General features: G+C 50.7%; 1 protein-coding gene across 4 annotated transcripts in view; it reads right to left on the bottom strand.

Moving 5' to 3' along the window:
* Nucleotides 1–26,707, bottom strand: part of PLXNA4 (plexin A4) — a 451,266-nt gene extending 424,559 nt beyond the window's left edge. The window contains exon 1 of one of the 4 annotated variants that reach the window (XM_064421667.1): nucleotides 26,568–26,707. The gene's annotated coding sequence lies outside the window, so the exon portion shown is untranslated. Of the gene's footprint in view, nucleotides 1–24,353; nucleotides 24,681–25,683; nucleotides 25,992–26,567 lie in introns of those variants that run through there. The other 3 variants (XM_064421670.1, XM_064421666.1, XM_064421669.1) reach the window with 3 other exon arrangements.
* Nucleotides 26,708–26,910: the final 203 nt, after the last annotated feature.

Genomic DNA, 26,910 nt, shown 5'->3' with positions numbered 1-26,910 from the left:
CTCCTGTGTGAGGCCAGGTCACCCCTCAACGTGGCTCCTGCCACAGCAGCCTCTCCACCAGCACACCCAAGGTCCCTGGCAAGGTCACAGAGCAAATCCAGCTGTTTCAAAGGTTTCACATCACTGTCCTGCCTGTGGAATCACAGCTTTATGGCTTGCAAATAACACATTCCCCAGGAGATGCCTTGAACTCCCAGGGTTTGGTTTAAGTACTGGTTTCCTCCTGGAGAACAGCAAGTGATGGTGCTACCTTTACTCTTTTTTTGCTTTTATTGAGCATTTCCAGCAAAGGTTTGAGACCACTGAGTTAAAGGTTGCAGTTTTGTTCTGCGCAGGGATCTCCAGGACACAATCCCAAGACTCCAGAACATGAAACTCTGTGGTAAATGCTTGGGATTCTGGGCAAAAACAGCTTGGGTGTGAAGGAGTCTCAGAGGAAGAAACATCCAAATGTCTTTTAACTCTGATTATTAGATGGGAAATTTAGGGAATGATGAATACATCCTCAAAATGCAGCAGCATTCAAGGGGACAAAGTCAAGGATGAGTTATGCCTGAGGAAGTAGGAATAAATCAGGAATAAAGAGGACACAAAGGACTGATCTGTCAGCTGAGAGAGAGGGAAGGACTCGGGAGGAAGTGTACAGGGAGAGGGGAAAGAGAGAGCTGGGTTTTGATTGACAATCTCACAAAATCCATGGTCGTGTCCCTAAACTGGAGTCTGGGAGAAATCCACCCCACTCCAGTGACAGCTCCTGAAAGGATCAGGTCACTGGATGAGCATGAGACAACAGCATTTTATCACCAAAGGGGTATCAGGGACGGCCAAAGGTGATACAGAGACTCCATCCTCAGAAGGCATGAAAAGACACCTTAATATTAGAAATCTCTTATAGAAACAGTGGTGGACCCAAGACCTGATTGGCCTTTAGGAATCTTCTCTCACACCATTAGTGAACTATGAGTAGCACACTCTGGAGAAGCATTATCTATAAACAATGGTTACAGAAAGTGAGATAATAATTGTTTGAATTCTCTAAGTTTCCCACAGCTTCTCACAGCTTCCCAAGAAAATCCTGGGAGAGCTACATCTCTCTCTGCTCAGAGGACGTGTGATTACCACAGCATTTCCCTCAGAGACACACACACAGCCCTCCTGCCATCAGAGGTGTCAGACAGAGCCACGTCACCAGGTCCCCTGCCACAGCCACGTGTGGCAGCAGGGACACCACAAAGTCAGCAGGAAGAGCCTGGATACAGAAAGCCATAGAAGCAATCCCACTCTGGGTCCAGCTCGGACCAAAAAATACATGTTAAAACTTGAATACAACTAAAATGAGCTGAAAAACAGCTCTGGGAGGAAGGGAGGGGCAACTCAGCACATCCTCATGGACAGGGCCTGGCAGCACCCCAGGGTCCTGGGGGGTGAGTTCCCCACCTGGCTGGGAGGAAGCCAGGAGCACCCAGGGCTCCTGGGCACTGCCAGGGTGGTTAATGAGGCCCAGCTAATCAGGCAGCACGCTGCTGTGTTTGCTTTTCCTGCACTCAGGCTGCTGGTGGCCGGGATGCAGGAGATGCTGACGAGGCAGAGGCCCAGCGCCGGAGCAATTCAGCACCAAGTGCAGCTACACAATCCCTTTAATCTCATCTAAAGACTTTGTTCATGGTTTCCTTTAATAAACCCTGATTACCGTGGATAGAAGCTTTTCTTTGGGAGCCAGCATGGCAAGAAAAACCCATACAGGGACATTGTCAACAGCTTCCCCAACAAAGACTGGATTCTAACTTTGGCTAAATCCTTTCTCCCTGAACTTACAACCTGCCCAAGCTGAAGGCAAGTCTCACTCTGGGGACACCCCCACACCAGAGCAGCTTTACTTTGGAGCTCACCAAAAAGAACAGATCCCTGCACGAGCTGCAGCTTGTCCCAAATAAAGGGATTTATTTCAGGAGTGGTTTGTTTGCAAGAGAATTAAAATGCAGAAGGACAACACAGCCTTCCCTCATCACACAGATTATTCTTCTCAGGCTCTCAGATGCTGCCCATCACCTTGTTACCTGTGTCTGTGCCAGAAGAGTATTAAATGATGGGATTAACACATGCCATGAGTGGGACTTTCTTCCCTTTTTTCCCAGCTCTTCCCGTGTGATAAAACTGCATGTGGATGTTGTTTCTGCCTGCATTTCAAATTTGGTTTTCTACCAGCAAAAGCAGGTCAGAACTGTGTTCCTGTGTGCTTGGGAGAGCAGAGAGGTTTGTAATGATTTCTCAGCTCCTCCAGGAATTTGCTACAGAGACTGGAATGAAAGAACACAAATATTCAGCGTCACAGAAATGAGAATGGAGTTTTGAGGTCATGGAAATAACCTACAAATCCAAAGACCGGAGTTAAACTCTCTTTTCTGGAGCAGACAGGAATGTGAGTCCCTGGGTGATATGGAACACCCTGAACTGGAAGGGGCCCAAACTTTCAGTGACATGACACAGGTAACAGTAATTCCCAGCCTCCTGAGAGTGTCCTGAGGACAAATCCATGAAAATTACTCCTTATCACAGTAATGGGGAAACGTAAACCCTCCAACAAACAAACTGGTGTATCAAGAGCACCCAAGGTCACTGATTTCAAGCAAACCATGTCACAGCAGAGACCAGCTTGGCTGATCCCACCTTGTGGGTGTGAGATCATAGAGGTCCAGTGTCACAGTCACATTTTCTGAAAAATCCCTTTGCCCAGGATTCTTCTCCTGGGAAGCTGAGAAGCCTCAGAGAAAAAGGAAAACAATATTATCTCATTTGCTTCTCCTGTGTTGTGCTCATGTGGAATGTGTTTGGAGAGTGTTAATCCACAGGTGATTGTTTCATTGGTTTCATGTGAATTGTTTTGACTTAATGGCCAATCAGTGCCAAGCTGTGTCAGGACTCTAGAGAAAGTCACAAGTTTTTCATTATTGTCTTTTTAGCCTTCTGTAAGTACCCTTTCTGTATTCTTCAGTATAGCTTACTTTAATATTCTTTAATATAATATCTTAAAATAAAAAATTAGCCTTCTGAGAACATAAATTCATCATTCCTCCCTTCATCTGGGAACCCCGCAAATACAATAATCCAGAGCACTGAGAAAAGGGAAATATTGCCGACAGCCAGTGTCAGGCTGATCTCTGTCCCATTCCTGTCCCCAGCAAAACCATCACACAGTGCTGGCACTCTGTTCTCCCCAGCACTGAGAGTTTCTCTGCTGTATTTCACCAGGTGCAGCTCTCACGGGGTTGAGAGTGCCAGGTTAGCCAAAAAAATTAACATTTTATGGAATATTCCTAATATTCAGGGTCAGCTGTGTGCTTTCCCAATTCCTGCTGCACCTCCAGCCTTCTCCCTGTCAGGCCATGAGAAGCTGAAAAGTCCTGGAGTTCATTTAAACCCTATTTAACAGCAACTAAAACCACCAGTGTGTTATCACCACGATTCTCACACCAAATCCAAAACACACCATCCCAGGGAGAAAATTAACTTTACTCCAGCAGAAACCAGGACAGCAATTCACTGGGAAGGAGACCCTGATGAGCTCTAGACACAAAGAGGAGCAAACACAGCCTCTGCCCCTAAAGGACTGATGAATATTGAAAAGAAAATGAACTGGGTTTCATCCCAGCAGGTCTCCCCAGCTCATGTATCCATTCCAGCATTTTAGGACAGCCTTGAGGAAAATGGCATTTCCTTCCTCAGAAGCTCAGCTTATGCTCACACATTCCCTTCGAGGCTTTGGGGGGTCTGAAAAAGCCCAAAAGAAATCAGAATTTGCTGGGTCTGGCTCAGGTGGGAGCGCTAACACAGCCAGGAAGGGTCTGTGACCTGGCTTTCCCCACCAGCTGCAGGCAGCTGTTTTGTTTCCTCGTTGGCTGAAGCTGTTTCAGCAGAGTTTGTGCTGCTCTGGATGCCAGTGGGTGGATGTTTTCCCCCTGCCTGGCAATTTTGGGAAGATCTGCGAGACACAAGTCTCCTGTCTCAGGCTGAAGCCTCACAATTAGCACTGTGTGTATCCCCCAGGAGCCAAATCTCACTGCTCTTCAGCAAGACTGGCAGGGAGAGCCACTCTGCATTCACAGGGACGTTGTGGCCACTGCCTGCTTCACTGTGCAGATCTCTGTGAGATAAAACATGGGACTTCAAGGGAAAAAGACAAAACCTTGATCAGCTGGTTGTGGGAGCACTGAGATCTAAATTTGGAACTGGGGAAAACACTGGCAAAGAAGCCAGCAGAGAATCCCCAGCTTTCAAAGCCCGAGATTTTGCCGTATATTCAAAACACAGCTGGAGCAGAGTGGTCTGAGGGAAAAAGTAAAAGGAACAGGACTGGGAAAATCAGAGATGATAGCAAGAGCAGGGAAACCCAGAATGGTTTGGTGTTGGAACCCTGGCTGCTGAGAATTCCAGACTTTCTGTGCTGCCAGGCACTGACCCCCAAGAGAACTCTGCACTGACCTGAGGCCGTGGAGAAGCTTCCAAAATGGAATGACAGAACTGGGATTGTGGCTGTGCAGTTTGGATAGAAGTGTGTGATATCACAGGGTGGGAAACTCAGAGTTTAAAGGTTTAGAATACAGTAATATACATAAAGCAAGATGGAGGTTTTGGGGCAGTGGCTGCTCCTTCTTCTTCACCTTCTTCTCCATGGGTTTGGGTGGTTTTGTGTAATTGGATAAAAAAAGTCCCCATTGCGGGGTACAGGTGGTTGGCTATTGAGTTAAAAGTAAAAGTAATTTAGGTGTCATTCCTTAATTGGACAGTTTATCCTTAAAAGGCCTTGTAGAGAGAGATGGGGCTCCATTTTTAGTTTGTTAGTGAAGTGCTGTAGAACTCACAGCTTGTGAGACTGTAATGTAGATAAGAACTAATAAACATCTGAGTCCCAACAAGAAATACCATCTCACACATTTAATCCCAATGCTGGCAAAAAAAAGGAGATAAAAACTGAACATTTTGGGTTGGAAGGGACCTAAAAGACCATCTTGTTCCAGCCCTCTGCCATGGGCAGGGACACCTTCCACAGAGCAGATTGCCTGGATGGGGATGTGTGGGGGTCCCAGTTGTTGGTTTTTCTGGGTCTGGATTGAAGGCACTTGAGACAGTAGCTCATGTTGGGACTCAGGTGTTTATTATTTCTTATCAGTGAAACAGTCTCACAGCCATGAGTTCTGCAGCCTTTCATTAGAAGGCACAAAATGGCCAACTATCTCTTGTTACAAGAGTCTTTTAAGACTAAACTATCCAATTAAGAACTGACACCTGGATTATTTTCCCTTTTAACCCAGTAACTGATCCCACAATGCAGACTTTTCTGCCCAATTACAAAATGCCACCCAAAACCCAAGAAGAAGAAGCATGAAGAAGAAACCCAGGACAACACCCTGTGCCCTCCAAATTGCTTCCATCCACAACACACTAAAAATCCCAAAACCTAAATTTCTCACCAAGTGACACACCTACACTACTCTCTATAATCAATTTCACACTTTTGTGGGTTCTGGTCTATCCTGAAGTCTTGGAAACTTTCTCCATGAATGAGGGTCAAAGTCAGTGCTCCCCTGGGGGTCAGGAGACCCCAGAGCAGAGAGAGAAATATTGCTGGTGCCCTGGGTTTCTACAGAGATGGGGAATAAGGTTTGGAAATCAAGCTTCAGAGGGATGCAGAGCAGTGGATTTGCTGCACAGATCAGGCACTCTGCACACCAGATGGGCATCAGTCAGCAGTGACCAGCACTTGCTGGCTCACAGCAAGCGGCAGCTCCTCCCAGATGAAGAGTTTACAAGTGGCCAGGCCAGTGTGATTAATGCAGGGCACAGCTGTGTGCTCCTGGAGAGCCAGGATCCCCCAGGGAAGCACCATCCATCCTGCAACTGCACCAAACCTCGCAGGAAATGGGCTGGACACGCAGCAGGAGTGGGAACATCAAGAAAATGCTGTTAGCAGCGCTGTATTGCTGGCAGGGAAGAGTCAGAGGTGTGATAATTTCTCTTCAGTGGTGCAGGGCTTGCAGCAGAGGCGAGAACAGAGTCTCTCTTTATGCTTTACTCAGCATAAAATTCCCTGCTTTCATTTATGGCAGGTATCCAGCCCCTTTTGGAGCAGCAGCCACCAGCTCTGGATGGGGCCAGGGAAAAGATCTGACACAGCAAATTCTTCATCCTCAGCTTCTCGTGTGAGTGGCTAAAGGCAGCAGATGAGCCAGCCCCATAAAACAGGGGTGGCTGGGCCATCCCAAATCCCAGCCAGATCTCCAGTCCAACACACTCCTAGGAAGTAGCAGTGCTGACTGGCACTTGCTCTCCCAATCCTAAAAAAAAGCTGCACTTCACCTGCAACCATTAGCAGAATTTTTATATTGACTGGAGATTCTGAAAATTAAACTTTTAGATATCTCCTTGTTTTATTTGCTCTGCACTTCCTAACTCTGACCAAATTCCTAAACGCTTCTGGGTGGGTTTTTAGGCACCCTGAACCTCCTGGGCAGACATGTGCTGTTTATTTTATCACTCTGCCTTCTGCATGGCAGCTCTTCCACCAACTGCTCCCTGTCTTTCAGCCCTCCAGCAGGTCAGACGAGGTCAGGTGAATCTGTTTTCATCTTCCTCTAACACCCAAGGCAATTAGGTCCCAATCTGGACGTTCAAAACTTGCACGTGTCAGCTGAAGTAGCCTATTCCTGCTGCCTCCAAGGGCTTGGAAAGAGCACTTGAAGGGGTGTCAGAAAGATAAAAAGTCCATACTTCTGCCCCAAAGCTCACCAGTCCCAAATTCCAGGCATCTTCTGCAGATATGAGATTGCTACACAGCACGACCTCTCCTTCACAAATAATACAGCACCAAATAGACATTTGTTAAACTAATGCTGATCTCCTGCATGCTTTTCTTGGATTTCCCTTACAAATCCCATAAAAACTGCATTACAGTTGTTTATAATTTTTAATCATTCTGGCATAGCAGTACTTTTTGTGATGCTCAAAAGGAACCAGGGCACAGCGCAGCTGCTGCATCAGAAGCAAGATGCTCCCTAAGAAACACCCAAGATCAAACCAAACAATATCTGCCCTCTTCAGACACTTCCCCTCAGAGCATTCTGGTTAAAGAAACTTCTGTCCCCACTTGACTTGGATGTTTGGAGCAGGCTGAAGGGCAGCTGAGCTGCTCCTGAGCCAAAAGGCAGGCGCAGGGGCAGGACTGATGGAGAGCCCCACGTTTGCCCAAGCAGAGACTTCCAGCTGAGACCCAATTTCCAGCCCAGCAGCAGCACTGGGGAAGGACTCTGTGTGCTGAGAGCTTTAATGAGGCACTGTGGACACAAGCCCTGATAAGCTGCAGCTTTGGGAGCATTTCAAGGGAAAAGAAAAAATAAAAAGCAGTCTGACATCTATCCTACCACTGTGCCATGATGTTCCAATTTACAGGTGACACAGGAGGACCACAAAAGCAGAGAATCAGCAGCAAAACTCAACTCCCCCTTGCAGAAATAAAAATGTGGGAAAAGTATTTTTAATTTGCTGCTAATTTTCTCTCCTAGTGACTTTGTGACAAGCCCAGCTACTGCCAACACATCCAAAGGCCAATGGAAAGTTATTCTTAGAGCCCAGCCCGGCTGTTGCTGCAGGATAAGAATCCCAAATCGTGCCTGAGAGTCCTGAGCTGCTGCTGAGCTGGCCAGGACACCTATGGCCAGGATCAGAGGCAGGCAGGAGACAAAATAGTGCTCATGTGGGTGAGGAGATCATCACATGCTCTGTTTGTTAACAAGCAGATTAGAAAGGAGCTGCTGTACACACACAGAGACTGTGTTTGCAGGGACATACACAACTCCATCCTGTACAGACACATTTCTTTTTTGCACCAAAATGATGCAGTTCCCGTGCAGGGCACAGTGTGCATGCATAATTCCAGTGAGCATTAGCAGCAACACCTACAGCTCAGGTTGTCTGACATGTTCTGTGCCAAGGCTCACTTTTAAGGTCCTCATTACTTTGACAGACCTGAACCACTCAGGGGACAATTTCCTGAGCTCGGTGTCTGCCTCAGGCTACCAGCTCTGTGGAAAGTTGCATCCAGAATGACTTGGGCAATGCTGAGAACTAAATTAGGGGAAAAGTTTTTGCAAGTTACTGATTTTAACTTTTTTTTTTTCTATATTTGACCTCGGTTAAATTTTCCTGCTGTCTTGCAGAAAAGGTGGCACCCTTTGGAGCAGGGAGGAAAAATCAGGATGCTCCTTCTCTTGTGGCCATGGCTAAAAGTCTAAGTTTCACCAAGCTGAGCATCTAGTAGCACAAATACTTTCCACTGCTCCTAGATGGATCAGACAACACTTGGGCTTATCAACAGAGGAGGAGAAGGACTTGATCCTGATGAGCAGCCTGGGCTAGTGGAAGGTGTCCTTGCCCAAAATTATTTAAGGTCCCTTCAACACAAACCAGTCTGTGATTCTATGCCTTGCCCAAGGTCACACAGATCTGTTGAATTCCCAGCTCAGTGACACAGCAACAACTTTAATTTTGCAGAGCTGAGCATGCAGCACCACGAGAAGCTCCTTCACCACTGATTTTCTCTGTTCTTATCTCCTTTGGTGCACGTTTGAGGGCCACACCCCCAAAAGTGATAAATTCCCCTCAGTCCTAAACCCATCCCCTGCCCCAGCACTTTCCCAGCATCAGCAGAATTTGCATTACACACCCGAGTGTCAGCGTTGGAGCGACTTTAAATAGTCCAGTGGTCACCCTGCTCAGCTGTGGGATGCAGGGATGCATCCAGCATGTCCTGAAATGATACAGCAGAGCCCAGCTGCTGGCACCCAGCCTGGGAGGCCGGGGGGAGGAAGGGAGGAGGTGTCTGCTGCTGCTACTCTGCTGCTAAAGCTTTCTGCAGTTCATCCCTGCGCTCCCCCACGCTGACCAGCAATGAGAGGAGACACCACCAGCACGTTCTGCTCCATGTGGGCAGCTTGCTGCTGCTGCAAAAGGTAAAATCTCCACTTTTCCCCCCATAAATATCTCCTCTGGTCCACTGAGACACAGATGGAGGCTGCAGGTGCCCTGCACTTCATGGACCTGACCCTTCATCTGCACAGATCGTGCCTGGTGCTGTCAGCAGCTCCACAAACCAGCCCAGAGCAGCCACAGGCAGGGTGATGCAATTGTTTTAGCTGTTTGCACAGCCTCATAATTGCAGATCCATCATCACAAAGCATTAGCTGTGTTAGGACAGGTGTTACACAGAAACCCAGCAGCAGGGAGGGGCACGTGAGTGGGGCAGGCTGCAAAGAACACTTCAGTTTGCAGTGAGAGCTTGGAGATCTGGGTTGTGCTACCCAGAAGAAAGTTATTTGTTTGCTAAGCCAGCTGCAAGCAGAACTCTAATTTAATCCAGATCCAAACACCATCTGCTTTGTTCATCTCTGCTCACACAGGATAAAGGCACCTGTGGCTAAGACAAGAGGTGCTTTTAATGTGGGGGGCGTGCAAAGGTCACCTCTGTTCATAAAATCCTGCTCAGAGGAAATGGACGCCTTGATAACACAGCTTTTAAGAGCTGAAGAAACACTATTAAGCAGATGCCCAGGTGCTAAGAGAGTAAAACCCACAAGTACTGTACCAGTGTGCACTCCAGCCCCTCAGCCTCACCTGCCACTGCCTCCACCCTCCACTTTGTCTAAAACAGGCCCTGCTGCTCCCTTCCCTCTCCTCCCAGGACCCCAGAGCTGCACTTGGAACACCACACAAGCCTCAAAAGCTGTGAAAAGCTGTAAACCTGTGCCCATTTCCCTTGGGGACGCAGTCACAGTGTTGGGATGTGAGGCAGGAGCATCCTCCCTGCTCCTGGAGAGCATCACCTGTGCTCCACCTGCCCGGGGCTCAGCTCCAGGGCTGCAGGACACAGGGCCCTCTCCTGCCTCCTGTGTGGCTGGGACAGGTCTGGGGACTGGCTTCAGTGACAGGAGCATCACTCAGGCAGGAGGCTGGGCTGAATTTTGCCCTTGACTCAAGAGTTAGAGCCTGTAATGTTTTAGTTTGGATTAGAGGAAAAGGCAGAGGGAGAGAGGGATGGAAATGAAGTCTGGATTAGAGGAAAAAGGCAGAGGGAGAGAGGGATGGAAATGAAGTCTGGATTAGAGGAAAAAGGGAGAGGAAAAGAGGGATGGAAATGAAGTCAGGATTAGAGGAAAAAGGCAGAGGGAGAGAGGGATGGAAATGAAGTCTGGACTAGAAGAAAAGGGCAGAGGGAAAGAGGGGTGGAAATGAAGTCTGGATTAGAGGAAAAAGGGAGAGGAAAAGAGGGATGGAAATGAAGTCAGGATTAGAGGAAAAAGGCAGAGGGAGAGAGGGATGGAAATGAAGTCTGGACTAGAAGAAAAGGGCAGAGGGAAAGAGGGATAGAAGTGAAGTCTGGGTTGTTAGTCCTGGCATTAGGCTGAAAATAGCAATGATTTTTGCTGGGTGCTTTTTATCTTATTGGGAAACACTTCAGATATAGAATTTGTCACCATACTGCTGTAACTTCACAAATTAAACATTAAAAATGTACACGTATAAAACATTCCAGTCAAGCATGAGCTATAGCACAGCATCTCTTTGCGACCAAGAAAATCCTGTAAAAATAAAAATCCTTCCAAAACTACTTAGTTTTTTTCTAAAATTAAACATAGAAGACTAGCACACTAATGTTAGAGCTGGGTATTGCATCCAGGGGTCACTTCTGGGCTTATTTATATTTTTACCTTAGTAAAGCAAAAAAATATAGTAGTAAATAGAAAAAAAATGAAACAGGACAAGGTGGAATAGCTTTAAATTGAAAGAGGACAGGTTCACATTGGATATTTGGAAGAAATTCTTTCCTGTGAGTGTGGGAAGGCCCTGGGACAGGGTACAGTACAGAGAAGCTGTGGCTGCCCCATCCCTGGCAGTGTCCAAGGCCAGGCTGGATGGAGCAACCTGGGCTAGTAGAAGGCATCCCTGAGGGCAGCTGGAAGTAGAATTCTAAAATTCCTTCCCACCCAAACCCTTCAGTGATGCTCTGAACAAGCAGCAGCACACAGCAGCTCCCAGGCCAGAGTGACCCTTGACAGGTCAGGGGCAGCAAACACCCCCAGGAGCACAGCACCAAAGCCCTCCTCTCACATTCACATTTTCTGGAAAATCTCTTTGCCCAGGATCTTTCTTCTGGGAAGCTGAGAAGCCTCAGAGAAAAAGGAAAACAATTTTATCTGATTGCTTCTCCTGTGTTTTGCTGCTCTGGAATGTGGTTGGAGATTGTTTATCCAACAGGTGATTGTTTCATTGGTTTCATGTGAATTGTTTTGACTCAATGACCACTCACTGCCAAGCTGTGTCGGGACTCTGGAAAGAGTCATGAGTTTTTATTATCTTTTTAGCCTTCTGTCTGTATCCTTTCTGTACTCATTAGTATAGTTTAGTATAGTATTCTTTAATATAATATAATATCATAAAATAATAAATTAGCCTTCTGAGAACATGGAGTCAGATACATCATTTCTTCCTTCGTCAGGGGTCTCAGAAAATACCACACCCTGCAGCCCATTTATGATCAGGGCTCAACACCCCAAATCCTGCCCTCTGTGTCTGCAGTAAATAGGAGCCCCCAGCAGCTGCCTGAGCAGGGAGCTCCCAGCTCCCAGCTGTGCTCCTGGCAGATAAAAACACTGAGATAAAAACGGCGGCGGCAGCGGCGTTTCCACACAGGTGGGAAATTGCTATCACAATTCCGGGGGTTATTAATAACAAGGTATTTCTCCTCTGGGGCCATCTGCATCCCACGCACCCCCACAAATCCGGCACTTTCCTCTTCCAGTTACAGCAGTCAGGGCAGATATTTCCCTTTTTTTCCCTCTGCCTTCCAGCCATGCACGAAGGCAGAGCTCAACAGGCAGTTTCCTTCTCCAGACAAACACTGTGCCAAGCCCCACGAACTCAAAACTGGGGTTTTCTCTCTACCAAGGTGCCAGAAATAATACAAATAAACTCTTCTTTTCTCCCTGGCTTTATAGCTACAGCTCCCACACATCACTACCAGCAGGGCTTTAAAACTAAAACAGACTGGGCCTACGTGGCTCGAATTTATTCTGGAAATTTATCTCTTCTTGCTGAAAGCTCTGTGTTTGCTTGATCTTCCTGCCTTCCAAGCCCTACAAGTGCCACATGTTGCACAGCTGGATTCCTGACAGAGAAAGAAAACAGGAGGGAAGAGAGAACAGATATTTTATATATATATATACATGAATGCAATGGCCAAGACTTTCAAAAGTCACCTGTGAACTTCAGCAGAGTGCCTTCAAATATCTCCAAGGGACCTGTGCACAGGAGAGACAGAGCTCTTGAGCTTCCAAAAATCTGCTCTCCACAGGGAGAAACAGAAGGAAAAGGAAATGGGGCTCCAAAGGACTTGCTGCTCTAAAGATGCTCAAGACCAGCCCTTGCAGCAAAAGCTGTGCCAGGGAAGGCTGGAGATAAGTCAGCCAGGAGGAGGAAGGACAGATCCATGTGGCACTGAGGGAATGAGAATTTTTAATGCTCAGACTCGCTGGGGTCTGACTACTAAAATAATTATGTGTTTTCCCAGCTCCAGGAGAATTTGTGCACCCTCAGCAGCTGTAACAGGGGAATATCCCTGGTTCCCCAAAAACATGGGCAAGAAACATCCACTTCCAGGGTGACAAGCCAAGGATAAAGCACGGAAAGCTGAGGGGAAGAAATCCTGTTCATCTCGAGCAGCACTTAAAAAAAATCCCAGCAAAGGAGAAAATGAAGAAAATGTTATTTCCTTTGAAATGGAGCACTGCACTGTGTAACAGGAGGGGAGGGGGGTGGAAATCAAACCCAAAGTGAACCAGAGATTCACTTCATAAATACAGGAGAAGGTCAGCTTCCTCCTCACCAATAACTCTGTCCCAGAGGAGCCCAGCATGGCATTTGAGATAGGGCAGATATTTGATTCCTTCCTCTGCGTGGGGAGCCTGACACACACATCCTCCATCCCAGCATTGCCCTGGGCTGGGCTGGGCCCCTCCTGCAGCCACCCTGCCTCAGCAGCAGCAGGAACCCCTTTAAAAGTTGATCCTTGAGCTGAGGAAGGGATTATTTTTTTTCCTGTGTTTGAGAAGAGGCAGTGGCTGTAAAACCTTCTGCCTGAGCCCAGCAACAGTGAGACCTTGGCAGAGGCTGGTTATGGGTGGTGAAAGAAGTCACCCACTGGCAGAGAGCAGTGCAGGAGAGACAGGTGAGCATAACCCTGTGCTTTTTGCATTTTATACAATAAAGCTGATTCCTGTTTCCAGGGAGGGAGAAGCAAGGCAGGAGAGAAGACAACAACCAAGTGAAACGAAGAGGCAAATCACTGAGTGAAAAGGCTTCAAGTGATGCCTGAGCTAGAACAGAGATTAGATGGAGCTAAAGAATAAAGCAGGGATTGATGGAAAGGATCTCCTCCATGGATGCACCTTGGGCAGCAACAGAGCCCAGCCAGGGCTGCCCCCAAGATGAACCCAAATGGTCCCAAAATGAACCCAAGATGAACCCAAATGGTCCCAAAATGCACCCAGGATGAACCCAAATGGTCCCAAAATGAACCCAGGATGAACCCAAATGGTCCCAAAATGAACCCAGGATGAACCCAAATGGCCCCAAAATGCACGAGCGCTGCCGGGGTCTCTCCCTGGGCTCAGCTCTGCTCCATGTGCACATTGCAGTTCAGTGTCCAACCCCAGCTGCAGCCCCTGCACTCCCATCCTTGTTTTTCTCTCTGCAGCCCACGGGGTTTGTGCTCCTGGGCTGGGATTGGGATCATTTGTCCTTGGTGCCCAGCTGGAGCAGGAATTGTTTTGTCTCCCTGCTCTGTGCACAGAGCTCACCATCCCATAATATGAACCCAGACCCACACACTAAAGCAGCACGGAATGTGAAAAATATAAAAGCTAAACCCTGAGGCATCACAGGCGTCTCACAGTCACTTTCCCATACCCTTGTGCAAGTATTGGAGGAGCCTCAGAGTTATCCTCCCACACAAATCCCCAGAAGGAGGGGAGGCAGAGCAGGGAAGCAGCCTGAGTGGCCAGCAGGGCTGGAAGTGGGGGAAATGTGGCTCAAAGAACCCTGTGCACCAACCAGCAGGAGGCAGGGGGACTTTCTGCACGTGTCCATGCACAGCCAAGGACTGGAAAGCAGAAAAGCAGATTGTCATGGAGCTCCAATCTGCTTGGGATCTCCTCCAGGCTGGTGGCACCTCGTGCTGCCCCACTTGAGTGCTCGTGGCCAGGGTCCAGCTGAGCCATGAGAAGGATGAGAATTGCTGCACGATCATCCCCTACTCCTGAGAGCCCCTCAGAGACTCCTTTGCCACCATCAGGCCTGGACCAGCACCTTCTGAAAAGCACTGAGGCAGCCAAGCTCAACTGGAGCACATTCCCAGACACAAAGGTTTGTCCAAATTTGCTCTGTTACTTCCCAGTTCTGTGGTGGAGGATAACCTCAAACTCTTTTCTTTCTTCCCTCTCCTCCCTACAAGCTGGAAAACATCTTTTTGCCACCAGCATCTGATCAAGGGATGCTGGAGGAAAAAGGAAAACTGGTTTGATTTTTTTTTTTTTTTTGCCTAATTCCCTCCTAACTCCAGCTATTGCAGCAAGGCTGCTCTTCCTTCTCCAAAAATCTGGACCTGCAGAACCTTTCCTGAACTGTGAGGGAAAATTGGCAGTGATCTGTGAAAAGTGCAGGGTGAACAGATTGGCATTTCCAAAGCATGTGCAGTTTGCAGTTGTGTGTAGCAATGTGCATATAAATGTGTATTTTTATGTATATGTATAAAACATACACACACACACACGGATATATCTATATATATGGATGCATGGAGTTGTATTTAGGGAAAAAAAAAGGCATCACAACTTCCAGCAAAAGATAATGAGAGAGCTGGGAACGTGCAGGCAGCATGATGCAACTCCAATCCCTTCCTCACACTGCAGGACAATCAAGGCTTCTTCTCTGAAATGAATGCAGAAAAGGGCCCAAGCAGCTGGGGAAAGGGTGATGCTTGTGAGAAATGGGCTTTTTTTTTTTTTTTTTTTTTTTTTTTTTTTTTTTTTTTTTTTTTTTTGTGGCTCATGCATTGCAAAGCGTGTGTGTGTGATGAGTCAAAGTCTGAGGGCTGCCTTGTGTCAGCCATTGACTGTGCCAATGACAGCAGCTCCCGGCAGCCTTTAATAACACCACTCACAGACTCTGGAGCAGGGGGAGGCAGCACAAGGGGGGAGGAGAGAGCTTCCCTCGCAGGCTGGTGCACACAAAGCCTCCCCGGGCTCGCCAAAATGTGTCACAAGAACCCGTTGATGGCTCCATAATTGCAGCCCACGCTGCAATGTGTTGTTCTGAGAGGCAGCAGAGAGCACAGCCAGGAGAGCAGCTTTGGGCACACGGGGGTGAGGCACGGCCAGGGGGACATGGGGACACGCTGGGCTCACCTAGGGATGGACCAGGTGGTGCTTTAGGGCCTGATCCCAATCACATTTCCCAGTGCAGCAAGGCACCTCCATGTGCTCACACCCAGGAGGCAAGAAATTCCACCCAGAACAGGTGAAACAGGGAGAAATATCTGCAAGGGACATCTGGAATGTGCCAGTCCTGCTGCCCACCTTGGTTCTCCAGCATGAAGGGGGGAAACAAGTCCCTGCCAGGTCTCATGGATGCTGGGGAGCTGCTGGAAGGCTGGTGGAGATGCTAAAAATCCTCAACTCAGTCTAGACTTGGGAAGAGCTTCAGGAACTCATCGTGTCCTGATTATTTCTCCAAGCTAAGGAGAGACCTACTTCACACACCGCCTCCTGGAGAGGCGGAAAAATCAGGCATGTAAAATAAGAAGGAAATGGAAATCGACTTGATAGCTCCTTCCCCTTCCTAATGGGGAATACTTACCTAATTAGGCCTGCTTGCTGTTTCTTCTCCTGGCTTTCTTTGAAACATTATGCAGAGAGAAATTTGTCCTAAAAGTTGGTGCTTTCATTCTCAGGCATCCCCTTGAGTGTTTGCTTTGCTGAGGGAGGCAAGGGCAGCAACTCCAGAATAAAGGAGGAGGAAAATCCCTCCTGGGTGGGTCTAAGGGGTGCTGGTTTAAGTACCCAGCTCCTGCCGTGGCTCACCTGCCTCTCCTCCCTGCTCCATCCCTCACCCAGGCAGAAGATGAAGCTCCAAGGTTCCTCCTGCCCAGGTGAGCAGCTCCTGATCTCTGGGAGTGACCTTGGAGACCAGGAAAGGAAAGCCAGGGGATGTAAAGGTGGCCAAATTTACTCCATCCTCAGTGGGCTTTTGGAGACAGACCTGAGACTGGATGGTCTCAGGGCTGGTGGGATCTACAGGGACTCCCAAATCGGCCCCAAATCCATTCCACCACCTGGATGACCTCTCCAAATCACATATCCAAGTAGCTGGTGCAGCTCAGAGATGAAAAAAAGGGGTGGTAGAAGCATAACCCAAACTCTCCAGATCCACAAAGACAAGGGTGTCCCAACCAGGACACAGCAAGCTCTCGTTTCCCACAGCCAGCCCCAGAGGCACCACTCTGCTGGCCTCCCCTCACCAGGAGAAGGAGTTGGGACATGCAGAAGCACCTCCCACCCCTCAGGATGCTCCCAACCATCCCTACCACAGAGCCAGGCTGGATGTGACCCCACACGAGGGGTTAAAGGCGTCTCCACTCACCCCTAGACGCCTCCACTGGACCCTTTTGTCCCTTCCTCCATTTCCATCCCACACTTTCCAGCAAGGCCCCCCATCCCCCTCAGCCCTGCTCCTTCACTCCCAGTGATTTTTTTTCTCTTCCCTGCAGGGAGCAGAGCTTCCAAGAAGGAAAATGCAAAGCCCAAAGGGAATGACTTCAAGCAATGAGAGGGCTCTGCAAAGGAAGGTGTTTTATTGCTGCCTCAGGGGGTGGCTTCCGGAACCTCCTTTTGTTTCCTCAGAGGCTGCCAGAGGTGGAGACCTGGAGGGATTCAGGGAACTCACCCTGCAAGCAGCAGCAGAGATTTCCCTGAGCCCACGTCTCTGCCTACCCAGCATCCTGCCCTGGTCCAGCCATTCCTGCATCCCTCCCCACCTCATCTCCAGGGGAGCACCTGCAGAACCAGCCCAGCACCTGTGCAGGGTGTGAGAGGAGGGGCTGAGCAGCTGCTCCAGCCAGCCCTGGAACTTCACCTCCCAGTTGTTAATTCAGCATCCAGAAGAGCTGTGTTGTTTTCCTTTTTTTTTTTTTTTTTTTTTTTTTTTTTTTTTTTTTTTTTTTTTTTTCCTTTTTTCCCACTAGACAATTTCCAGGGAACAAGAAAGAACTGCACAGCTAATCCCTGCTGCAAGCCAAGCCCCAGCCAGAGAGGGAAAGCAGTCCCACTCCTCCCAGTGCCCCTGGACATCCTTCCATCCTCCCAACCTCCTGTCCCCACCGAGCCACCCCTCTGCAGCCACTGCAGCATCCTCAGGGCTGCCAGGCTGTGAAGGACAGCAGCAGGGAGCTTTCCTTGAAGAGCCACCTCTGCAGCACTGCCAGCTTCCAGGGGAAGCTGTGAACCCAGTGGCTGCAGGCAGGAGACCCCTTTGCATCCCTCTTGCACCTCCTGAGCATTCCCAAAACCAAAGGATGTGCTGGATAAACAGGGTCCAGGCAGGTCCCTGCTGCAGAGCAAACTGCCCTACCCCCTGCACCCATTCCTGGGGAGCAAGAACCCCCAAAGCAGGATCCATCCCACCCATGAGCACTGGAAAGTGATGGTGAGGACAGGCAGAGCCATGCCCTGAGCAGGGCTTGCTCTGCTTGGCCCCTTGCAGCTCCAGGACAGGAGCACCAGAGGAGCTTTTCTGCCTCCCAGCACAGAGGGCTGGGCTTGCAGACAGGGAGGGACTCCAGCAAACAACGAGGAGCAGCAGAGGCAGAGATAAGAGCAGGTATTGAGCGGGCAATGCCCAGGAGGTGCTGTGAATGCAGCATTTGTGCTGGGTGAACAGAATTGTCACAGAAGTTGGTGCACCCCGAGTGGTGACACGCAGTCACCAGTTTGGAGAGGAGTAAGCTGATTAGAATGAAAGGTTTCCCTCAAATCCCCCTCCAAAGGAGGGATCTGACGAGGGAAGGGACCTGTGACAGCAACAAACTGGGGGATTTGTTTAACCAGATCAGCCTGCTGGGCAGGCACAGCACGGTTCCCTGCCTCCAGCGTGGATAAACCTGGATTCCCAGGAAGCTTAACCCCCCATCCCACATGGACAGGGTGGGCAGTGCCCCACAGCCAGCACTGGGGTCTGCTGGGCACAACCCTGCTTTTAAGGGATGAAAAGAAGCACCTTTCAATAATAAATAATAATGCTAAATATGTGTTTCTATAGCAACTCATCACCATAGCAGCTCGGCGCTGGAGGAGAACTCGGAGCTCATCTTCAGGGTGAGGAGGCAACTGCCCTCCCACAGGTGGCTTCAGAGGTGGCACAGATGGGCTTAGAGCAAGAAGTGCCCCTCCAGGTTGTCCCTGAGCACTGCCCTCCCTGGGGAAGCTGTGTGGGTGATGTGGAGAGGAGCAGTCAGGGATCCGAGCGGTGATTGGGGTGTGGAGTCTCAGAAGCACCAGGTGCTGGTGTCATTGTAATTCCCCAAATCATTCCTGGGATCCAAGGAGGGATGGGGTATGAAATCTCAAAAGCACTGGGTATTGAGGTCATTGCAAACCCCCAAATCACTCCTGGGATCTGGGGGGTGTGGAAGGAAAGGAGGCTGTGACAGGGGACAGCCCCAGTGTCCAGCCAGGAGGAAAGGGGAGAGTGCAAAGGGTGAGGCACAACCAAAAGGAGGAGACACCCAAAATTATCCATGCAGATAGCCCTCGACACTTACACAACTCAGGAGAGCAGCTTAAAAACTCCACGTGCTGCCCTGCTTTTAGGGAGACCCAGAAATTTGCACCAAAACCCTGACAAATAGAAAGAGTTACCCAAAAACTCCTTTTTTCCAAGGCACACATGCCCACCCTACTTTGGGTGTGGGTTTTTCTTCCCTAGGTTGTCCATTAAAGAAAAATTCAAGCTTTTGATTGGCTCCACAGTTGGTGTGGTTGTATTCCCTGCTCACCTCCTGTCCCTGGCAGGGCTGTGGGGACAGAGCCTTTGCCTTGAATACAGAACCTCCTGCCCCTCAGCACCTCTGAAAGCCTCTTCCCAGCCAGCAGAGGAAGGTGGCACTGCCCAGGGGTGGGACAGTGCCCTTTAGTGACAATTATCCATGGACATGATGCCATTCCTCAGGCTGGTGAGTGAGTTTCCAACAAGGCCCCCCTGGTTTTACTCCCTTCACAAAAAATGAGTCATTTTTAAAGGTCATTAGAGCAAAGCAAGCATTAGCTGGTGGCTGAAGGGACAGTCACTTCTAGGAGACCTCCCCACCTTGATAGATGGGGAAGCAAGAAGCCAAGGAACCCGCTGAGAGCCTTGGGACAGCTCTCCATCAAATCCAAGTCTGCCTTTGGCAGGCCAGGATAAGTTTCCCTAAAGTAAAATGAAGCTGTGTAGCACACCAAGCACTTGCTATTCCATCAATAGGCAATTGTAACAGGATACACCTCCTTAGTCTCTAAATGAGTTTTCTTTCCAGCACTACATTATAGACAAATCCCCTGTCACAAAAAACAAATAAATCCCTTTTCACAATCAAATATGCTCTAACCAAGTCAAACAGGGCCACGCGCACGTGCGGCGAATCCGCAAAGCTTCTCCCAACTTCCCAGCGTGACCATCCTCCCTTCAGCTGGGGAAAGAGGCAAAAAGGAAAGGAAAAGGGGAATATTTGATAGGAGAAACAAAGTGGCAGTATCCCAGTTCAGCTGGGAATCGATGTGTGGGCTCCTCGTGCTCCTGCTCCATCGGGGCTGAGCTCTCGCTGCCGAACCCAGACTGACACGACACCAGAGCTTGACTTACTGGTGCTTCATCCCGGCAAGATATTTTTAATTTAAACCTTGCCACTGCTGAGGGTGAAGCCATCCAGGCTGTAACTTACTGCTAATTCATCCTCCTGATCCCTATAACTCTAAAATCCAGTCACCAAGCAGTGGAATGCCCGGCCAGTCCCCAGCGAGGCTCGGCAGGAACGAGCATCAGGGGGCTGCTGGCAGCAAGTGTGAGTTCCTCATTCAGAAAAAAACCAGCAAATATACAAATATTAACCATCCACAAGCAGTCACCAGTCCAGCATCACCTCACTATTCCCAGGAAAACACTACTAGGAATAAAACAGCTTCACCAGCCTCACCTTTCCTCCCTTGTGGAGTGTTTTAAGCTCCAGAAGAAATAACACGGAGGTCGTGGAGCCTTGTTTCACAAACATTTACGTGCATTTGGCTGCAAGGGTTCACCCAGGATCAAGATTTATCCCTCTGGCCCTTGCAGGAGAGCAGAGGAGGAGGAAATGTCTGGGTTTAGATCTTGCCTGTAGTGGAAAGCTAACCTGTATTATCTGCATCAGAGCCACGCATTCATCCTGGCAAATTCAAGTGCCAGTCAAATCCCATAAATTTCTTGCCAATATGGGTGAGAAAGCCCCAGCAGATCACTGTGTGGATAATGGAGATGGAAGGAAACTCAGAGATCAGGCATGGAAAGCAGGAGAATCAGAGGTGCAACATCTCCCTTTTGGGTCACAAGCGCAAATCATGCCACGCTCAGCAGGACTTTTTATTTATCCCCATGCAAAAGAAGCCTGGGAATCTCAGCCACTTGACTTTTGGGTCTGGATTCCTGTTTCACTGCATTAAGCATTTAAAAGGTACTTTTTAAAAGGGGGGAAAGCCCTCTCAGCAGCAAAGCCTGGAGTAAAAGCAAGTCACAGTCTGCAAATGATCTCTCTCTAGTGATTCCAGGCGAGGTCAGAGCCACCTGCTGAGAGGCAGCAGAGTGGGATGGGGGTTTGAACCCAGTCACTGCTCTCCCCCAGGTCTTCAGGCTCTGAGAAGTTGGTGTCTTCTACAAACATTAGTATTTGAGGTAGCAACAGCTGGGAACATAGTATTTCAGCAAAAAGTTGGCTTCCTCCATGGCTCCAGGAATCCCCTTGGAAGGGAACACGTCCCTGGCAGTGTTCACATCAGCTGGAGAGCTACAGGTGTCTAAAATGAAGTGGTCATTGGGTTTTTAAACCACTGTTCAGAGCATCTCTGAGGGCTCCCAGAGGGGTTTTTACCAAGGAAAGGTTTTAGGACAGGTGCCACATGGCTCTGGCAGGGGACACAATTGGCACCTCTTACCTGGGTGGCTGCTCAGCCCCTTAAGGATGAGGCAAACTCACAGAGCTCATGCACCAACAAAAAACCCCAGACTGTTCTTTGGGATGAGTCAAAAAAAACCCCAAGGGAGAATGCCAGATACAGAAAATCACCACACAGGCTGCAGGGAACTCAGCATGTCATTTTTGCAGTGATGTCTCCATTCCCAAAGGTGATTAAAAACATTTTGCAGCAAATTTTAAAGGCACTGGGACTGAGGTCCATGAAAGAACAGCTGCTCCCAGGCCAGTTTAACCCAAAATGTTTGGTTGTCTCTGCCCAAGGCAAGGCATTGGACCTAGATGACCTTTAAAGTCCCTTCCAACCCAAGCTGTTCTGTAATTCCATGATTCTGCGATACTCTCTCACTTCAAAACACCCATTTGCCATTTTAACTGGAAAAAAATCAATCCTGGAAATGTCCTGTTCTGTCCAAGAGCTGCACTTGGCTGTTGAAGCACAGACTGGAGGGCAAGGGCACCACTCCCTGCTCTCATCAAAGCCCCACCTGGGGCTCCGTTTGCATTTCAGGCTGGTGAGTGAGAATTCCTCATCAATAAATGTGGTCTGTGCAGTTTGCCTCTCTGTGCCTCAGTTTCCCTATCCACACCATGAGAACTGAGTGAGTGGTTATGTTTTAAAACCCTGTGCCTCAGTTTCCCTATCCACACCACGGTAATTGAGTAAATGGTTATGGTTTAAAACCCTGTGCCTCAGTTTCCCAACCCATACCATGAGAACTGAGTGAGTGGCTATGTTTAAAACCCCGTGCCTCAGTTTCCCAATCTACACCATGGTAATTGAGTAAATGGTTATGGTTTAAAACCCTACCCATACTATGAGAACTGAGTGAGTGGTTATGTTTTAAAACCCTGTGCCTCAGTTTCCCTATCCACACCATGAGAATGGACTAAATGGTTGTGTTTTGAAACTCCGTGCCTCAGTTTCCCTATCCACACCACGGGAATGGAGTAGATTGTTATGTTTTAAAACCATTCAGAGCCCGAGTGAAGAGCATGTGGGCAGCACTACGTAATTTTTTTTCTTCTTCTTCTTTTTTCTTTTTGTCACAGGCTCCTTGAGAGCTCAAAGCTGAGGGATATAAAGCACTTTTCACAGGAAGACAGGCAGGCAGGGAAGCACGCTCATCACTGATGCCCTGCAGAAAGGCAGCGGCTGCCCAGACTCTCTGCACAGACGGGAAGTCTCCTTGCCTTGGGCGCCTGGAGCGCTGCTGTCCCTTCCCCGAGTCTCGCAAGCCAGAAGGAAGGAGTAAGAAAGAGCTCTCTGAAGCCTTGCAGAGAGCCAGAAAGGTTCCCCAGATGATTTTTGTTAGAGCATGAAGCAGTTTAGGGCTTTGCTAGGGGGAATAGGCACAACCCAAAAAGCATCCCTGGCTGGGGAAGGGGATCATGGGCAGCACACGAGACTTTGGATCTCAGCTATGTGAGACCCCACTTCAGAGGGGTTATAAATAATAAATAGATCAAGAGCAGCCAAATGATTCCCAGGACACCACGCCATCCTGCTCCAAAACACAAGTGGGCAGTGCCAAGCCACAAACTCCGGCGCTGCGAACTCCAGAACTCAGCAGCCCCACCTCTGACACCGTCCCCAGGTCACATCCCAGCGTGGAGCACGACCCCACAGTGCCAGCATCCTCCTCAGGAGGCTGCTCAGGGTTCCCTTCCTCACAAGAAACTGATTCCCACACGGCGTTAACCCTCAGCACACCCCGAGCATCCTGAGACCTTGCCGGGCTCTTCACACGAATCCAGCGCGGCGAGAGCGAGCTTGGTTTTACTGCAGCCCCTCGGCATCGGGAGGCAGAGACAAAGCCGTTCAGTGAAAGCAAAAAAAAAAGATGCAACACAAAAGGGGCGCCGGCATCTCTCCTCCCCCTCCTCATCTCGCCAAAGTGGAGGAATTGATATGAAAGCAGCTCCGGCAAGCCTGAGCCCCCCGGGATGGGGCTGCCACAGACGGCTCCTGCCTTCCCGGCAGCAGCTCAGCCTCTGCTCAGCCCTGGCTCTGCCTCACCCACCGGCTGCCGAGCACCGGGCTCTCTGCGCTGCAGGGAGGGATGCCGCCAGGTGAATCCGGCGAGGAAAAGCTCAGAATATTCGCTCTCCGTGCGGAGAAGTTCAGCGTGTCCCTTTGGCTTTGCGGCATCCCTCCCCAGCACAGCGCATTTGACACCAGCCCTCGGTGCCGGCGAGGCAGTTCCGATCACGGAGCGAATGCTTCCCGATAGCACCGTGATTGATCATCAGCCCGGCTCCTAAAACACCCGCCTTGGACAGAAACAACACTTGGATCATGCGGCTGTCATTTATTTCGCGTGGTATCGATAGCGCCGAGCGCCGCGCGTTCAGGATGGGACAGGGAGAGGAAAAGCCTTGGAGTGCTCCTGTCGGGAAGGAGACAGCCCTGGAGGGTGGGTCTGGGCACAGGAGGGGAGAAAAGCCCAGCTTTTCGAGCCGGGGCTGGCGTTGCGTGTTTAAACCTGGCTGCACACGCGAAGCACACACACACACATCTGTTGCACCGCTTGAAGCCCGGCTGAGCGAAGGATCCCACACACACAAACACACAAACAAACAAACAAACACGCACTTCCCCCGGCAAGAAAAAAACAATCAAAACCAAAACCACAAGCAAAACGCTGCTGGCATCCCCTGCACCTCCAGCCAGAGGCTTTGGCGGGGGGAGGAAGCGCCTAATCCCGCACCGTAATTCAAATCAGAGACGCCAAAGACCCCCGTGCCCCCCTGGTCCTGCCCGCTCGCGGGTTTCTACAAACAACACCCGGCTGAAACAGAGGGCAGGTACAGAAAATAAGTGAGCACGCTTTCCGCCCTCCGAAATATTTGTGCACGCTCGAGATAAAATCCCTAGAAGGCTGCGAGCAGTTCGCACCGGCTTGTAAAAATCCCCCGGCACCGTCATTGTTCGCGCGGACCCAGAGCATCCCCCGGCAGTCTCGGGGGTCCCGGTCCCCTCTGCAGCACTCACCCCAGCACCTGGGGAGCGGCACACCCCCCTGGCTTTTCCCAAATCCTCTTTTCCCAGGCATCGCCTGCCGGCAGCGGGGGGAAGCCGCGGGCAGTCAGGTGCGAGCTGCGGGCGGCAGGGCTGGGAAGCAGCGCGGGGTGTGGAAGTTTTGCGGGAGAGGTGCGGAGCCAAACGCGTTCCAGCGGCTCCTTCCCGACCGGGGCGAGCCCTGCGGCTCCTACCCCCGCATCCCTTCCCGGCACGGCGAGCAGATGGAGCCCCGGGAGGAGGATTTCCTCCGGGCTGGGGATGGAGCAGCCACATGCAGGCACTACAAACCCAAACAGCCCTGCTGGGGCTGAGCGAGCGGGTTTGTTTGTCTGCGAGCAACTCAGCTGCTGCCGGAGTATTAGATTTCCAGCAAAACAACGTGGATTTCCACCAAAACAACGCGCGGTTCGGTGTTTAGATCACTTCTCCCGGTCTACATCATTTAAGGGCATATCTCTGATCAACGCAGAGCATCGATACGCGGGTTTGGGCTGCAGCACACACATGCACCGAGGGGAAGGAGGGAGGTTTAGCAGCGCTGGCTCCGCAGCCGGGATTTGGGCAGGAAAACTCTCCGGCACCTTGCAGGAAGGGAAGCCACGGGGGTCTGCCCTTCCTTCTTAGGTGTTCACCACCGGGGCTGGCCCCTGTCCCCATCCATCGGGCACCCGGGAGGTGTTATCCTCCCCGGGAATTGGGCTCTGCCTCCAGCCCCACCGGGAGCAGGAAAAGTTTGTAAATGCCTCCAGCTCCTCGCCCGAGGAGAGCTCCGGAGCTTCGAAGGGGGGAAAAATACCCCCCGAGGGGAGGAAAATCCGCAGCCGGGGGATGCCGAGGGTGATGAGGGACGGGCTGCGCCGCTGGAGCCGCTGCCTCCGCGGAGAAAAGTTGAGCCTTGTGCATGGGGGAAAAGCCATCGGGGACCCGGGAACGGGGGACACCGGGCACCGCGTCCCCTCCGCGCTGGGGATGGGGAGAAGGGGGGCTCCCCGCCGCGCCCCCCGCCCAGCATCCTCCCCAGCCGGGCCGGGAGGGGCGGAGGGGCCGTGCCCGAGCCCCCCGGCTCAGCTCGCGGTCCGGGGGGGTCCCTGCCCTCCATGCCAGACCCCCTTCCCGGGACCCAGGGGTGGGGAGCAGCGGCGGGGGCGCCTCCCAGAGCCCCCCACCCTGCCCTGCCGCCAGGTGTGGAGGGCAAGGTAGCGCTGCAGCCCCGCCAGCCCTCCCGGGGCATCCTCCGGGGCATCCTCCGGGGCATCCTCCCGCAGCCCCCGCTGCCCGGGCGGGGCGGGGGGCTCCTTACCTGGGAATGCTCCTGGCTTGCTTTGGGTGGGTTTTGGTGTATATATATATGCGCATATATATATATAATATATATATATATTATATTTCTCTCCTCTCCTTTCCCCCCACTTCAGTCTTCAGAGCAGGCGCCGCATTGACACTGCAGATGGTCTCTGTGTGCGTGTGTGTGTGTGTGCGCGTGTGTGCGTGTGTGTCTCTCTCCAATCCCAAATACTCCACGGAGGCGGAACACGGAGCCCCTCTCTCTGCACTGGGCAAACCGTGTCTGGCTCGCCCAGAGCCGGAGGGGGGGTGGGAGAATGGGGTGGGGGGGGGGAAACGCAGCTCCAGCTTTCAATCCCCCCCCAAATCACCCCTTCCCTCCCCTCCCTCCCTCCCCCAGCCCTTCCCCCCCGTGCCTCTAAACCAGCCAGGAGTGGGGGGAGCCGGGCAGCGGAGCTGCAGGCGGGGTGCAGGCAGGGGGATGCAGGCAGGGGATGCGCTACGGGGCCATGCCCGGCTCCGCGGCCTCCCGCCCGCCGGGCAGGGCTCGCACTGCGGCTGTCTCGCCAGCCAGCCCTTCCTCCCCAGCCCTCCTCTCCAATGGTGGCTGCGGAGCCGGCTTGGACACCCAGGCTCTCTTGCAAACACAGACACACGCGCAGGCACACACCCCTTTCCGAAAAAAAAAAAATTAAAAAAAAAAATAGCCGGAGAGGTGTAGAAGTGCTGTGGCAACAGCAGCCCAATGCACGGGGGAGGGATAATAAAAAATAATAAATAAAAAAATTGAAGCGATAACAAAAACCCCTTTCTATCCTTTTCCTCTTTCTTTCCTATTTTTTTTTTTTTAGCTTTGCAGAGAGAGTGGCCGGTTGCTCCTCCTTTCTCCAGCCCACCCACCTCCGGGAGAGGGGAGAAAGCGGAGGAGCGCAGGTTGTCTCTGGAGGGGGTCCCCCAAGGCGCTTTTCGTCGTCCTAAAGTTTGCAGGGGATGGGGAAAGGGGATGGGGACGGGGAGGGAGCGGGGCCGCCTCCCGGGGCTGCCAGCGCCGCCGCCGCCGCTCTCCCCCGGCTGGAACTCCGGCTGCCTGGATTCCTCCTCCTCCGGTGCCTTCCCTCGCTCCTACTCACTACTGACACCTAGGATCTCCAGCCTGATTGGGCTAATTGGGAAACGTCTCTGCCCTCCCCGAAAAAAAAAGGAAAAAAAAAAAAAAAAAGGAATAAAACCCCAAACCCACTCA

Source organism: Passer domesticus, chromosome 5, assembly GCF_036417665.1.
Source record: "Passer domesticus isolate bPasDom1 chromosome 5, bPasDom1.hap1, whole genome shotgun sequence".
Classification (NCBI taxonomy): Eukaryota; Metazoa; Chordata; class Aves; order Passeriformes; family Passeridae; genus Passer; species Passer domesticus.
This window is presented reverse-complemented; position numbering and strand designations above follow the sequence as displayed.